General features: G+C 38.8%; 1 long non-coding RNA gene across 3 annotated transcripts; it reads left to right on the top strand.

Annotated features, from left to right (window-relative positions):
* Nucleotides 1-131: 131 nt before the first annotated feature.
* LOC135992208 (uncharacterized) lies at nt 132-15,853 on the top strand. 3 transcript variants are annotated; one of them, XR_010606698.1, is made up of 8 exons: nt 132-170; nt 567-657; nt 2,310-2,362; nt 3,197-3,286; nt 5,143-5,221; nt 6,706-6,816; nt 12,267-12,363; nt 15,605-15,853. It is a non-coding gene; the product is annotated as an uncharacterized LOC135992208 (long non-coding RNA). The 3 variants fall into 3 exon arrangements; XR_010606696.1 differs by having other exon boundaries at nt 132-201; XR_010606697.1 differs by lacking the exon at nt 2,310-2,362 and having other exon boundaries at nt 132-201.
* The last annotated feature ends 1,151 nt before the right edge of the window (nt 15,854-17,004 follow it).

Below are 17,004 nucleotides of genomic sequence, written 5' to 3'. Positions count from 1 at the left end.
CCCACCGGCCCCGCCCCCCCCGCAACAACGCCGCGCCCTACTGGCCAGCTTCCCACTCACCGCACTCCTCTCAGCAAGCGCGATCCGCATTGGTTAGGGGGCCGGGAGGGGCGTGGCTCGGGGCGTGGCCTCGGCCATTTGAGGGCGGCAGCGGCAGGGAGCGGAGCTCGGTGCGGGGCGGCTGATGTCGGTTGTGGGGAGGTGCGGCTGCTGTGGGTGTGGGGAGGTGCGGGCTGGCGCGTAATGCTTGGCGGGAAGTGCGGGAGTTTGCTGGATGTTGGTTTCCTTGAGGACCGAGACTTGTAGCCCCAGCAGCGGCCGGGCCTTCCCTGCGCGGGGCCGGTGTCTCCGGAGGGAGGAGGGGAGCGAGGTGTGAGGAGGCCCCCGCGCTTCGTCCCCCCGCTCCGGCTTTACTGAACAGCGGAATTTCCTGAAGTGGTGGCGGGTCCTGAGTGGCTGTCGGGCCGGAGAATGGCGTCCTGCCGTGTCCCTCGTCTAAGGGGGGTGGTAACATCCGAAATAGTGAGCGTCCAAATGCAGAGTTTAAAAGTTGCGGTATTTTGTAGGTTGCAAGTGTACCATTGGACATACAGAGATCAGTCGTCGTGATCTGTGGCCCTTACTGCTGTCTGCTGCCCTGTCTGCTACCACACACAGGTAACCAAATTGTTATTTTTCCAAGTGAAAGCTTCTTAAGTTACAGAGCACTTGATCAGTGAACTCTCCAGGGATCAAGGCTTTCTGTATTGCTGTCTTTTTTTCAGGCAAATGATATGTTTAGGGTGAGAGGAAATGGCCTCAAGTTGCACCAGGAGAGGTTGAGGTTGGATCTGGGGAACAATTTCTTCCCCAAAGGGCTGTGGGGCATTGGAACAGGCTGCCCAGGGCAGTGCTGGAGTCACCATGCCTGGAGGGGTTGGACAGATGGAGATGAGGTTCTCAGGACATGGGGCAGTGCCAGGGCCGGGTTATGGTTGGACCTGATGATCTTGACTGTGTCTTCCAACCAAAATGATTCTATGTGAGGCTGTACTGATATTTTGTGGTGCCATGAGAGTTTTGTGTTGCTGTCCTCTACAAGTAGTCACTGAAAGCTGCTGTCCTCTTTGGGATGGGATATGGTATCATTTTCCTCCTTTTGGGGAGCATGGGCAGGATGTTACTTATGTACGAGGACTTTCTTAAAGGGAATTTGAGAAGTGATGGAAGTATTATTTGTAGTTATTTTGCTCTTATTGGCTTTAAGTGTAATCACAAACAATTGGGTCTTCTAGAAAGTTTTAAGTTACTTTCACGTAGGTGATGGCCCTCTGGACATGGTGATGGCATAGTACTTTCTTCAGTGTATTTATGGGTCAAGCTTATTATAGTTTTGCCAGTACAAAAACCAACAACAACACCCCCACTGATGGTGGCTGGAATTCCATCAACCACATAGAAAGGCTGAGCACCTCAGTGGTGTTTTTTCTGACTGTTGGTAAAGGTTATAGCAGGTGTTAGCACTAGAATATTTCACTGAATCAAAAGACTGGAGGCTGGGAAGTAGATGTTTTCTTCCTTACTACAGCTCTACTCTTGTAGTTGGTAGAACCTTGAATTAATCAGACCCCAAGAAATTAGGTGCTGCTTTGGAAAATGGAGTGCTGTGCATAGCCCTTGAAGATTTCTAGCATCCTGAAAGTATCAAAGTTGTAACTTGCACAAGGCTATTTATAGTTCTGTGAGGATCTCTTATCTTGTTCCAGCTATTAGGTTACTCCTGAAGAGGTACAGATATCTTAAATCTGTTTTTTATTCAAGCTTTCATGATTCACAACACTTAACATGAACCTACATGAGTAAAAAAATTCCGAGAGAAATAACCCTGGAGATACTCAAGTAAATTGTAATTCCTTTACTGTTTGTAATGTTAAACTGCTTGGACAGTTCTAAATGCTTTTATTTCCCTGGGTTTCTTCCAAGTAGCTTTTACTGTCCTCTGTACATTTCTGGAGACTAGCTAAGGTAACTGAGACAAGGCAACATAACCATCATCATACTACAGCTAGGACTGGAATAAACTGTTTCTTAGGCTTAGTGCATTTCAGTAATCCTTGATGTCTTTTTTCTGCCAACACCTGTGAAGCCTTAAAGTTAACAGCTTAAGCAAAAGGGCCTATTGTACATCTGAATTGCTTCATAATACGGAGGTGATGGGAAGAAACCTGCTTTGTCAGCCTAAAATGATATCTCAAGTATCTCTTTTCAAGGTGTGATAGTTACATCTTTCTGAGTTTAGCATCTTTGGTATCTGCTTCTGATCCTCACAGCTGTACTTGGAGCATAATGTGAGAGCATCTGTCAGCAGCATCTGCTGTTAGAGGTAATTAGGATGGGTGACTTGTTTCTTAGTTTGATTGCATTTCCTGCATGTTTTTCTATACATAATCCCTTCTTCTGCTCATTTTCCTCTAAAAAAAATCCCTTCCTCTTGAGGCAATATGTTACTTCACAGATACTTTGTTAATGTTTAAGCCTGTTAAAATTCTGTCTCTTTGAATTTATTAATCCTGTATTTTTATAAATCAGTTCATATAGTGAAGTCAGGATGTAGCTTCTCAGTGAGTAGATACTGTAATTGAAAAACATGCTTGATTTAGAATGTGTAAGTGATGTACAAGTGCCATATCTTTTTATGGGAAGCAAATAAATGAGATATTAATGAAAGTCACTTTAGATCCTGCAAGTTGCTTAATAAGACAATTCCTACTGTAAACTGTTCAGAGCCTCTTTCTTCAAGGGAAAATAGATGAAGCGAAAGCTTTAGAAAGATTCTGTGTAAGCAGATATCTTGTCTTAAATTGTCCCCCAGTGGCTGCAAACTTTTACGATGACTGCTGTGTCAGTTTGCTGGTTTAGACTTTTATTAAACCATGTTGGGGGAACTGATGGAGCTGATGTATAGTGTATCCTAAGGTGTTCAGTTGGGTAGGTAAACCCAAACAAGGAAATGTGACCTTTTCGTGTCTCCTTAGAGTTTGCTAATGAAAGAGTGGTGAAGGATAAATAGTACATCTCTTCTTTATGTAATGGCACTCTTTAAAGAACAAATTACCATGAAAATCTATTAAATGTGCTTATTTTGTCATTGACACTTTATTCTAGCTTTTTAAAGGCTTTTCTGGCAACTTATACATATCTAACTTCATTCTTACAGCTTTTAATATAAATCCTTACGAATCATGTCAGAAGACATCATGTCATCTTCCCAAGATGATTATGCAAAAGATTTTGAGCATCTGAATAGGTAAGAAACTTTCATTAGTATAAATAGAAATTATTCTAAGGCTTTGAACATCTGTGTGTTTAACAGAAAAATATTGGTAATGCGGTAGCAGGACTATACATTAATTTTAATAGTCATTTGGTCAAATAAATAGATAAAAATGTAAGAAAAATATCTTAAGTCTCAAAGCCTGCCAAATTCTAGACTCTGCTCTTTGAGATGCAGTTCCAAAGCACTGTCTGTTATGAGTCACTGGCTGCTAAATTTAAGTCTGTGGCAAGAAGAGTGGATGCTCTTGTAGTGACCTGAATCAACAACTTTTATGGTGTACAGACTTAATTTGGGACAAAAAATGGGTACCTAGAATCATTTTTGGTTTCAAGAGCAAACAGAGCTTTTATCCTGTTCCTTTTCAGAATGCATGTGTGCATCTTTCATTTTTTCTGGTGTTATCCTGTAAGTTTTTGAGGATTTTGTAATTACCTACCAATTTCCTTAATTTTTTTCTTTCCCTTGGTGGTAAGGGAAACTCTCTCCACTAGAAACTAAATCTAGCTGTATAGAAAATGCTGAGTATATAATCAAACTGCATGGAAATAACTATTTTCTAAATTTTTTTGGTTTTCATGGTGTATGCTTCTGAAAATAGACTTAAGGAAAAGTTCTCAAGAGTTTTAGCATCTTCTGATACAGCTCAAACTATGATTACAGTAATTTCATTTTATTATTCATGTGGTTCAGAAAAATGTTGGAATGGGATTAGGTGAACCTTTGTTATAGTGATTCTTGAAGGAAGATCAGTGAGTCTTTTTTTAGTGAACTACTAGAGAGTTAATTAAAAGAATGAGATGCATAGCTTGACAGGAATATCATCGTACTGAGCACAAAACGAACTTGCATTTGGCCTAACTGTAACAAGTTGGCCCTCTGTTTACAACTTGATCACTCACTAGTGATTTAAAGTATTTTTGTTTGATTTTTACATCTCTAAGTGGGTTTTCTTTGTTTAAATTGATACTTAAAATTTAGCTTTAAATGTAAGAGTAACCACATGAAGTGAAATACCTGTCCATTTTTTTACTATTGCAAATAGTTACAACAAATAACCATCAATTACTGCTGATTATTTTCCAAGCTGTAAAATAGGAATAAAATACTTGGATATAAAAAATAGGGATGTAATATAAGGCTTTATTTCACCCCTTCTGTCTTGTCTGTTTACCAAAGATCTTGCAAATGCTTACAATCCAAAATATGAGTGGTTTTCAAAATAGGATACTTTAATTTCAAGAGCAAAAGGACTTTACTAATGATTTGCCCCTTGTTTTAAATATTCTCATTTTGATTGAGTCTTTGAATTTGTACACTAAAAGAAAAAGTTTCAATGCTGAAGTCGGTAGCCTTCTAAAGAAGGTTAAATAATTTAATATCTGGGGTTGAAACATTGTGCCAGGCTTATGTGCCTTTTACCCTTCTAGGAAGGCACAAAAGAGATTTCGAAACATTAATTTAATTAGCCTGGTCTATATTTAGTGAAGGGATACTTTGTATACCCATGAAATATGAAGAACTTACATAGCGAGGACTGGAGATGCTGAGAGGAACAGAAAAGGAAAAATATGAAGAAAAGCAACCATCTGCTAGTGCAAAATGAGTTTGTATGAGTTATGGGGAACAGTCTTCTGCATCAGTTCAGTCTTGGTGAAACATGTATATTCAATTAACAGCATTCCCTTGGCAGGGAATGCACTTAGTATTTTGAAAATGGATATGTCTGATTTATTTAAATCACCCCCATAAGCATGGCAGAAGAAATATGAATTGGCCTTCTATTTTAACTTGAAAAAGAGTGCATTCAAAGTATGTTTTCTCCTTAGCTTTGAAGAGTTATTTGGGCAGCGCTCTGAGCATTCGGCAGGGAAAGGAGATTAGTATGAGAACACTTCTCCTAAAAAGGTAAGAATTGTAACTAGCTCCTGTTCCTCCTTAGAGTGTGCACCCTCGTGTATAATTGACAGAGAAGTTCATAATATCCCTCAGCGTCCCTTCCAGGCCTGGGAGTGGTAGCCTTAAATCATTATAGATACTTTGAGTTCATGTTGCTTACTGTAGATACTTGTGGTGGAGGGAAAAAGGTTTTGTCGTCAATGAGACCCATATTTGCACTAGCTGTATGGGAACATCTGCCTGATAAAAGTGGACTGGGACAATAGAAGCAGAGTGTAGGAATGAGAAATTTAGTCTCTGGTAGAACTGGATGACAAAAATAGATAGATACTTCTCTTCAGGGAAGAGAAGAATATTTATGAAAGAGTTTTCTGTTGCTATCTAAAGGAATTGTTAATCCCATGATATCTAGGACAAGTTAATGAATGGTGCAAATGTTGCAGCATGTGGGAAGATCTGGATTTACCTGTGCTCAGCCTGTGAGTTCTTCCAAGGAGGTTCAAGAGGAATATTGCTGGATTAACTACCTGTTTTGCACAGACAAGTCAGCAAGCAGGAGACTTGGAATTATATTAATTGCTTTATTCCTCTTTTAAGGCTCCTAGGAAGATTGTGAAGACTGATAATTCCAGATGAGTGTTTAGCAGAATGTGACTATTTTTTTTCCTGGTGTTTTCACCTCTTAATTTGTTTTGATAAGGTCAGGCCAATAAAATGCTGTATATCCATGCTCCTGAGTGCCTGCTTGCTTGAGGTGGGCTTGTGAGATGTGGTATGTGATGGGGAACTAGGAGACAGAAGTGGTTCCTGTTGGAGGATTAGCAGTGTGAAGATATTACATTTGGTTCAGGGGAATGAATGCTTACCCACAAAAATCTCTTGAGTTCCCATAAGGAAGAACTGTGTATATATTTTTGCAGATCCAAAAAAACTGACAAGTGGCTGTAAGTTGGAGATGGGCAAGCAAGCTCATTTCTGGTGACTCCTACCTTGGTGTGTCTCCAGTGTGGGTATTTTTTGAACATGGCTCTTAAAATATTAAAGCTGCTCTGTAACGTAGCTGAAAAATGCTCCGGTTTAGTTGCTCGTGTCTGGCTATAGCAAAAAAAAAAAAGAGGCAGTCTGGCTTTTCCTGGTACCTCACTGCCTTCCCCTGGAGTGAGATTTGAGACCCAGCATCAAAATAGAAGAAAGTTCAAGAGAGAATGGGACAAAAATAATCTATGGGTTAGAATAGATGAATGGGCTGGTCCCAGTCAATTGATTCTGAGAAGTCTGCAGCCAAGTTTAACCACGTTTCTTACACTTTCTTGCACGTCTGTAACAAATTTCCTCAGGGAAAAAGAAAAGGAGGAAAAAACCTCTTTGCTTCAAAGAACTGTTTTTATCATTTTTGACAGTATTGTTAAATAGTAAGGTAGTGAAGACTTGATGTCCTGATATAGTTTTGCAGTCTGTGCTACTGCTTAATTGATTTTTTCACTCACTTGCAGATGACTGTGCCAGGGATGATTGCAGACAGAAGCTGTACCTGTGGTTTTACCAACAGATGCAGAAAGAATGAGACACCTTCTGACTGTCATTGCCATCAGCAAGGAGCAAAAGTAGGTTTCTATTAAGATTTTTTTTTCCCAGCTAATTCTATTAGAGGTGGTAATTACATAGGTAAGTGTAACCCAGTTCAGAAATGTGAACCTGCATATATGTAGATAATGTTTGAAGATCATACCTACTTAATGTTCCTGGATCTCCTTAGTACTTCTAGTTAGTCCTAAGATTTCTTATGCATCTCTCAGGCTTTGGAGTATGACAGCCATGAGGGACCTGTCTAGGTTCTTAAATTGACTTGAGAATTTAGTCTGATCTTAATCCAATCATAATTTCTCCACTTTGCTGCATTTTGTTGGATTTTGTTGTCTCTTAATCTAGACATACTAAAAACTTTCAGATACTGTTTTTACCTGAGTAATCTTTGTGGGTTTTGATGCATGTCAGATACTTTTCTAATTTGAAAGATTCCTTTCACAGTTGCCAACAGAAGGAAAAATGGAAGCTGGCTACATAAAAAAGGACTTTCAAGTGCACAGAGCTTTATTTTGCCTGGTCTCTAGTTCTTAGTCAGTACTTGAAGCAAAACTAGAAAGAATGCTTTGGAAAAAAATGAATTATTAGAGTAACATTCTGTTAAACAAAAGGCAAACTTGTATCACAAGTCTCTGTCTAATCCTGGAAAAGCTAGTTTTCATTATATTGCTATTTATCTTCTGGAGGTGAGCTGTGTCAGCTTGAATACAGAGATCTTAACCACTCAAATACACAGAATTCACTCTTGTAAGGGGACCATCTAGAGAACTGGAAATGTAAACTGTAGCTCCTTTGAATTCCTTATTGCTGCTTTGATATTGTAGCTTTAATTTCTCTCTCCCTCCCCAAAACAAAGTGTTATATACCAAATTTGTTATTGGTATCACTTCCCTATGTCTTTAATCCATTTGAAACTCACAGGGAATGTAGACCATATATTCTGCCTTCACATGTCTTCTAATAACAGAATCAACAAGGTCATTTTAAGCTGAGACAGTTGCTTTTTCTATTGAATTGTGGTGCTGTCAATGCAATATTTAATTCCCTTCTTCCTTGCTGACCTCCCTATTTGATATATCCCTTTCTGATACTCAAATATGGTTGAGAATACACCAGAGATTTTCTGTTCCAGTTCATGGAGTGCTACAGAAGCGTACTGGTACATAATCTCTTCAAATGTGAGTTGGAAGTTCTCTGCCACTAACATGGTTTAGTGCTCTATTGGAATGTTTAATCAGTTGTGGAGAGATTTGAAATCCAGACAGAAAAAAACTGCAGCTGGGTTAGTTAATTGCCCTGAAATGCAAAGATCATGTGGGATAATCAGAGCAGGTTGTAAATTGACTCTTAATTTTTGAAATAATTTAATCGAAGCTGACAAATCAATTCATTTTTGGTTGTTTTAAGCCCAAATATGTTGTTTTAATGTGTAGATGAAACACTTTTAGAACTGTTTCAAAAAGTAGGTGTACTACAGTGTACGAAAAATAATCCATAGTTCTTCCCTGCCTGTCTGCTGTCTTGTTGGTAATGTTGGGATCAGTGTTAGCAAGCTCTTGGGTGAAGCAAATGGAGCTCGTGAATTTGCTCTCTCCGTATTGCTATCGGTAAAAACCGTGATCTTCCAAGTCTAAAAGACTAAAAATCAAGATATTGGTAAAATTCTTAAAGAATGTTTAGCATCTATCCTCAGAACATATGCATCACTACTCTTTATTTTTGTGCCTTCCATCTTCAGTACATTTTCAAAAAACAGGCTACTAACAAGATTACACTCAAGAGTCACTAACTAAAATTCCTTTTATGTATATTACAGCTTCCTACTATAATTTGACTAATAATTTCAAATTTCAAAAATGGGTTTGTATTCTTGAACAGCCCAGTGTAGCACTTTCCTCTTGCACTGTAGTTGTGCTTTATCATTCTTTCAAAAGAAAGTTTAGCTTGTTTGGGAGATGTCATTTAAAATAGTGCCCATTCAGAACCACAGTTTAAATTTCAACTCATTAAAATTTTAAACCCTGATTCATTGCACTTCATAACAAAATTTGACCTGGTTAAAATGAGACAGCTTTGAAATAGTTCGCTGAATTAATTTATAAAAATTTATAATACATGGAGTGATTAAACATCTATCTGGATTGCTGCCTCTTAAATAACAACATAAAATGCATGCAACAAACTGCCAGAAATAACGATTAATGATAGGAAGTTATGTAGAAGTTGCTTAATGAAATTTTTGCTTTCTTGCACTGGTTCTATGTAAATGAATTGCTAAAATCATTAAAGTTTTTATCTTTGTTTCAGAACTTTTTATTGTAGATCTACGAATTTTGCATCTTTTCTTGTAACAGGAACACAATAGTAAAAAGACTTTTTTCCTAGAGGGAAAATAACTGCCCTATTTTCCAGTTAGGTAAAAAGTGTTCTGAAATCAAGAAAAAAAATCTGTACTAATCCTGTTATTGCAGGTGTATGTGTTTGTGAAAGTCCTTGTATGGAGTTGAGAATATTTATCTCCATTTTAGCTTTGGATTATGAATGATCAATAATATTTTGACAGCAGGGAGGAGAAATTGCAACTTTTAATTTCTATTTCAAATGAAGTTCATACACTGGTGCTAAATCAAACTAACCTCTGCAGCTACAGGTGGGCTGTATCAATATTGAATGGAAAGCTTTAAAAATCTGTTATATTGCAGGAACCTAACAGGTGTATTTTTCTGTACTTTTGTAAATGCTTGAAGTAGATGAAAACACAAGGCTGATAAAACCTCTTCTCTGTAGAGCATCATAACATGCATGGGGAGGATGCGTTGGCTCTTGTAGTTCAAGCTTTTGGGAGCACGTTTGAGTGTGAGCAGCAGGAGAGCACCAGGATTTCACAGACTGCTGCGAGATGTGCGATGTACTTCTGGGTGGTAGATTGCTGTTAAATACAGACAAATACTGGGACTGGGTGGAGCTGAACTCAGTAAGGGACTATGCAAAGACCAGGAAAGATATGATTGAAGGTATTAATATTTTCTCCCTTTTCTTTTAAATCTGATACAAAGAAGGTGGGGTACATTCCACATAAAAAATCTGTTAATAAATGATAGGCACTAGAGATCAAAAGCGCGTGTATACAATGCCAGGGTGTGTATTAATGGGCATGTGCACACTGAAGTAGGTTGCATATATCCTTCACAGAACTGGACATGTTATAGGGCATACTCACAAGTCCCATAATGGGTGAGTGCTCTCTCAGGGCTGTGGTTGCAAACTGAGTATTCGATCATCTGCTAATGCTGTTGTGTATTTAAGTTTTTATAATACTCTACACATAAATGCATTCAAGTGAGATCCATCAGTCCATTAAACAGAATGAAACTCTTGGTTTAACAGAATTCAGTAATATAGTGGTGTATAAAGTTATTTTAATGATGAAGTTTGAAATCCAGCAGAACATTTCTAAAAGAAAAAAAATGCAGCCACATATGTAAATTATAGACTTGGAATATCTGTCACATTTTGATATTAGGATCTACTCTACAGAAAATTCTTGGTGCTCTCTGTGATAAGGGGATAGTGAGATTGATTATTACAAGCTTCAGCTTCTGTTCTTAATGTATTTTGAAGAATTGCTTGCCACTTTTGTTCATTTGAACTAAGCCTTGTTGAACAAACAGGTCAAGAGGAAACGGCCTCAAGTTGCGCCAGGGGAGGTTGAGGTTGGATCTGGGGAACAATTTCTTCCCCAAAGGGCTGTGGGGCATTGGAACAGGTTGCCCAGGGCGGTGGTGGAGTCACCATGCCTGGAGGGGTTGGACAGATGGAGATGAGGTTCTCAAGGACATGAGGTAGAGGTGGACTTGGCAGTGCCAGGTTAGCGGTTGGACTTGGTAATCTTAAAGATCTTTTCCAACCAAAACAATTGTATGGTTCAGTTGGAGTTGCATCCTCATGACCTGCTGTCTTCAAGGCCGTGAACAAGCACTACCACCCATACCTTGAGTAAAACTCCAGCTCTTCCCATGCCCAGCAGAACTGCTCAACTGGGCCAGTCAGGCCTTCCTCAGGTTCAACCTTCCTTTGTGTGAGAGGTTGTCAGAGGCTCTTCTTCCAATACGATTTCCGTTTTGTATTTCAAGTAACTCGTTCTGTTTTCATTGCTGACTTGATCACTTGCCACAGTACATTTACTTATAAAAGTAGAACAAAACATAGTATGTGAACTACAATCAAGTGGATGGATGGGATGTGGAAAAATCCGAACTTGCAAATATTTAGCAGTGATCAAATAATAGTTGAAAGACTGGCACTCAGCCGTGCTATTTTCAGAGCAAACTTTCTGTGGAAGAATAAGAGAGGTGGGGAGTATACCATTCTTTATCTAAAAATGAATTCGTTCTAGCATTATAAAAGCACAAGAATATAAAGCTCACCTTTCATGTCCTTAGTCTGAAATCAGATTCGACTACTGTCCTTGCATCTGTTTGAAGTTGGTACAGGTTGAGGTGAACACCTGGCTATTTTAGAAAGGCTTTCTTCCCTCCCCTGTTGTGAACCTTTCCCATTCTACAAAGCTTTCTTTTTTAGTTACCAAGTTGGTTGCAATTCTTTTGAGTTACTGAAGCTCATTGAAAACCAGAAGGGCAGCAGAAACAGCGAGGGCGGTTCAGGTTTAAACATGAATATTCTTGGATGCGTAGAATTAGAGTATGGTGCTTTTTTTCATTTAAATACTGCTTTAGTGATTGAAATAAACAGGGGAGTCAGCAAAAATATTGTGAGATATGCTTGCTTGGATTATTTTCTTTTATTAAATGGTAGTGTAAGTGAAACTAAATGTATACTCTTGACAGCTATTGGTGTTAGTGCCGAGTCTGATTCCTCGGAGTGAACACTAGACACAAACTGTGTCAAAACTAGTGACCTACATTATGGTCATCGACTAAATCTGTGCTTCAAACAATGCCTAATGTGTTTGTCACGAACAATCACTTGAAAGTAAAATCTGGCTTTAACTTTCCATACCAATGGTGCTTAATTTGTCAGTTTGTTATAACTTGTGTGTATAAGGGTTTTCCTTTGTAGTGTGCTCTTGCTGAGATCAGTAACACTACAGGTCAGTGCGCTCTGTTGTTAGATACATAGGGGATGGTGGTATTTGTAGCTCAGTGGTTGTACATCCGTTAAAGTAGGGCACTGTGAGGGACAAAGGCTGAGGCATTTGTAGCTGCTGTGTGTGGTGTCAGCGCTTTGTCTGCAGTGCTCATTTCTATATGTTGCTATACCTGTTTTCAGACAGGTAACTGGTAGTTCTTAAGCCGGATGGTTTTTTTAGGCCCTCCCAGATAAGAGTCTCCTATGCAAACAAAAGCAGATATTTTACTGTTTGTTTGAAAACAGTTGACAATAAAAAACAAAAACTATTTCCAAACAGAACTGTCAGATACAAAGGATAATCTTCCACCTCTTCTTTTAGCACCTGCAAGAAAGATTAGGACTTCTGGGATATCCTTGACATCAACCTGCAAAATGGCCCGTGCTTGGAGCGACACCCGACCTCTTGCCAGTGCCAGGTGAGTGACAAAGCTCTGGAGCATTTTGGTTTAATAACTGTAAATCACTTCTAGTTAAAACTTTCCCCATGCTGACAACCACACATCTATTCTAGCTAGAGAACTTCATTTTGTTTAAATAATGAAAACGATGGCCCTCTTTCTTCAAGCCAATCTCAGCCTGAAGGACACTGCTTTTAAATTGAAATAGTTACACACTGCTTTCTAAAGTATACAAGTCCAATGGGTTTCTTTGGCTTTTTCTTAATACCTGGAGTACTTACCATATTGATGTCTGTGTGGTTATTACTGTTGTCATCCAACCAAAATGAAATGTAGTTCACAGTAGAAATACAGTAATGTAATTTATAGTTAGAGTATTTAGAATTTAAAATAGGTAGAAAAATGATTAGCTATTGCTGTAGACTTAAAATAAAAATATGCATACTTCCTGATTTATTTTTTTTATTGGGAGAGAGAAAGAAGGCCTGATTTCTAAGGCAGCTGGAAAAACAAAGGAAAGCTGAACTGAAAGCAACTAATTTTCTTCTTATATCACCATCAGAGTTTAAAGTTCTCATGTTAAACTCTTCCAGGGTGGGGGGAAAAAAAAATTTCTGAATTCCCATGGTTCACTGAGAGTAATTTGAAAAGGTGGATCGCAATCAGTTTAAACAATACTTAATGACTCCAAGCAGTCCTGTGCCCTGCTTGTGGGGTTGCAGACCTTGAGAGGGAAACCTCTTCTGGGCTGCAGGAAGGCTGGCAGCTTTTCTGTAGGACTTTGGTTTTGTAGACATGGGCAGGGGGAAAAGGAAAATGAGATCCTGAAAATAATTTTCTGCACTAATTTGCAATGGGCTTAGGCACAGGGTGACTGACATCTCTTGCAGGTAATGGTTTCTGGTGATGTAGCCTGGCAGAGCTGTGTTCTGTACTTGCGAGCTGCTTCGTGTTGGTCAATAAGCTGTTTGAGTTGGACCAGAGGTTTTGGAGCAGCCATGGTCACAAGGGGAGGGACAGGAGAGAAGGTGCTTAGAGTTGGGTTGAGCCAACTCTGGCATTCTACTCAGTAGAATGCCAGTGCTTAGAGGGGAGCAGACAAGTGACATTTCACATAATTTGATTTGCAAGGCAAGCTGGGGAGTGATTTAGGGCTCTGCTTACTGCAGAACAATGTTTAGATTTCTTAAGGAGAAGTGCGACTTAAAGGAGTTTGGGTTCACTCTATTATTTACTGCATGAGGAAAATATGCCAAGCCGAATGCCGCTGACCTTCTCTCCAGGTGCCTGTATCTGTTCATGAAGGAAACTTTCAGGTGTCTTCCACCCCATAACCATTTGCTCCGGAGTCTGTGTCCTGGAGCTCTGAAGACAAACTTTCAGGCAAGGTCTGTATCTGTCATAGTGCAAACTGTCAGGATTCTTCTCTCCCTGATAATTATTTGCTCTGGAGTCTGTATTTTACAACTCCAGCAGCAAACTTTCAGGTGAGGCCTGATAACCATATGCAGAGCAAACTTTCAGGAGACAAAATTCTCAGAAAGTAAAAAATTTAATGGAGTAGAATAGCAGAAGGGCTGGCTCAAGCTGGGTACCTGCACAGAGGTCCCCTCGAGCATAAAAAACCTGCAAACTTTTATGTCTTTACAGGCCATTCATACTGTGATTCAGTCCAATAGCAATATTTCACTTTGGATCTTCTTGCTTCTTATTGGATCTTTTCTGCTGATTCCACATGGGCCTTTGTGTTGTTCAGCTGTAGACATTGGTTTTGGTCCATAGCCTTGCAGATACTGTTTTGTCTGAATAAATCCTTTCTTCTCAGTGAAGTGCAAACCAGACCTTATCTTATAAGTGTTCAGTGTATTTTGTAGTTGCTTTTAGTAAATATGAGCAGAACTTTAGAGCTTAAAATTTTAGCAAATCTAGCTTACTAACATGAAGCAAAGAGTATATTGAAAATCATACAACCTTATATCTCTAGATAATTCATTACATTCAGTATGCATCTACTTACGCTAAATGATTAATATTGATCTTGAATTGGGCTCATCCAGTGACCTGTGAGTAGTAAAACCATTGCCATACAGCTCACTTGTTTAGCAGAGAGAGCGCAAAGTGGGCTCATCCAGGCTGTCATATTTATAGAATGAAGTGGTTCACTGGTAGTCAAATTGCACACAGTAGGAAAAGTCTGCATGAGACTGTGTGCGTCTACAAGTTACCGCCGTTCAGTTGCTGTTCTGCTTCCCTGGGAGTCTTTTGTAAGTTCTTGGCCTGGCTGCAGCTCAGGCCCTTCCCTCTTCTGGAGCCTGAACCAAACTGCTGCTGGTTTGGCTGGACGGGGGTGTCAAGTGCATCTGCCATGGACAGTTTTCACTTTGAGTGTATTTTTCAGCCTTTTTAAGGGGCAAAGGTTTTCCGTGGTAGGAGTTACAGTAATAAGTAAGCATGATGATTAAATGTGTGGGTAATTGGCCATCCCTGTGTCTTATATCTATAAAATAAAATATATAAAAATATACTGATGTGCTTCTCAAGTTGTGAAATGGATGTTTTTACTGGTTATTAGGCATGTGGTGCTGTGGAGTTACTGAGAATGTGCAGCAGCTGTGAGCTCACAGCATCTGAAAGGTGTTGGCAGAACTATGCAATGTTATTAGAGGAATTGTGTGGGTTTTTTCAAAGCTCTTCCTCTTGGCATCATTATAGATAGAATAATAAGCAATTGCATTAATTTGTAATAAGGATGATTTAGGTTAGATGTGAAGTGTGTGTCCAATTCATATTGAAACACGTTGCCTGGACAGTAACAAGAACTGGTGAGACATGCACCCATCAGTGGTAATACAGGTGTACAGGATTCCGCATCAGACATCAGGACAGGACATGCTGCTTCATTTCAATGATGTTCTGCAGCACAGTATCAGCTGGAGGAGTGTGTTGGCTTTGCAGTGAGCCCTCACCTGAAACCTGATTCAGGTAAGCAGCATACTTAAAAGGAATAGGATATTTGAACTGTATTTTGCTTTGAAGTGAGAAGCAGGATGTTAGATTACTTGTTTGAGTACATGGAACAATCAAAAGTTTATAGCGAATGATTAGGCTTGATAGTACAGTAAAATGAAAAATTAAGATGGCAATTAGCCTTTCACTGGTGGAAGAGAACTGATTTTTTTTTAAGTTAAGTAGATGTGGGGAGGGTGATCAGATACAGAAACTACAACTGTCTTATGGTATTTGTTGTATTTTGTCACAGCTCTTCACTTTAAACCAGTATGGCACCAATGAGCTTAGCTAAGAAGGCACAGCTGACACCGTTGGCCATAGCGGACATCCTGTAAGCACGAGTGCATTGCACCTTCTGTCGCATTCCAGCCTGTGAGAACTTTGGGAAAACTTAAGGCTTCTCTATTAAAACAAATATTGATGAATGTCAGTGTTGTACCTTTGTAATTCTAGAAAAGACACTGCAAAGCAGTCACACAATAAAGTTACCTGTTTTACACCGTTGCCACCAGTTTCACTTTGTGGTTCAACTTCATCTGACTATTCAAGTTAGAATGAGCAGGTCCGGTCAGACCTGGCTTTCAGTACGTGTTGGGTGGCATGGATGGAACGTCTTGTGATTCATTGGAAGTCCATCAGTTGTTTTTGCATTTTACCTTATAGAGAGATGAAGGTGAAAGGACTGACTTTAACCTCAACCAGAATTGTTCGTGTTACTTGCTCACCTGATAACTGACAGCTTTGAAACAGTTTTGTATTGATCTCTTGAATATTGAATTTGATTGGGATTGGTTGTTTTGTATTTTCAACTGTTTTTACTTCCATTATAACTTGAAGTTATAACAGTGGAAAAAATAAGGAAAATATTGAAGTAATTGTAGTTAGAAAGCAGTCAAGTAAATTAGTGAGGAACCACCTTAATCTGTAGTTACATACAAGCCAATCGAATACCAGATTAAAAAAAATTAACAGCCATTCTGCTGAAATATCAAGTACACTTGGATTTAATACATGCAAAATTATTGGTAGAAACTGCAAAAATAGTTGCTCTCAAGGTTACATTATTGCTCTTAGATTGAATATAAAGAAACAATGCTGGGAACACTGAAATTTTTTTCTGCCTTCTGAAAGAGGTGGTTACTTTCATAGAGAAAATAGCTTAGTTGTATATGAAGCACTCATTAAATTACTGAAATTAACTCCTGTAATGCATTAAATACATCATAGGTATTACTTGCAACAACAATAGGTACAGTACATTTTTCAGAAAGGAGTCAAATTTTTAAATGATTGCAATGTCTTTAAAATGGGAAGTAGTTTTTATTTTATATATTTTTGGTGTGGGTGTATGACAGCTGCTTTTATAATTGTAGGAGAATTTCTGCTGATAGTGAATAGTGAAGAATGGACTAATATGTGTGCTTATGAGTATATCAGAGTAATTAAACCTTGTTCTTTTTGCAAGACAAGCTGTCCAATGCTTTCAGTGTGGATTATATAGTGGAGCATTTTGCTCTCTAGCAGGTTGCACAGTGACTTCAATATTATGTTTTTCTGGTAGCGCTTGCTTGATTTGCTCTGTCATAACTCATATTGTCAGATGTTTTCATTACTGAATTTATTCATTCTATGAATTAAATCAATTCATAA

This window comes from Caloenas nicobarica, chromosome 9 (genome assembly GCF_036013445.1).
Source record: "Caloenas nicobarica isolate bCalNic1 chromosome 9, bCalNic1.hap1, whole genome shotgun sequence".
Taxonomy (NCBI): domain Eukaryota; kingdom Metazoa; phylum Chordata; class Aves; order Columbiformes; family Columbidae; genus Caloenas; species Caloenas nicobarica.
Note: the sequence above shows the minus strand (reverse complement) of the source record. Positions and strands in the feature narration are given on the sequence as shown.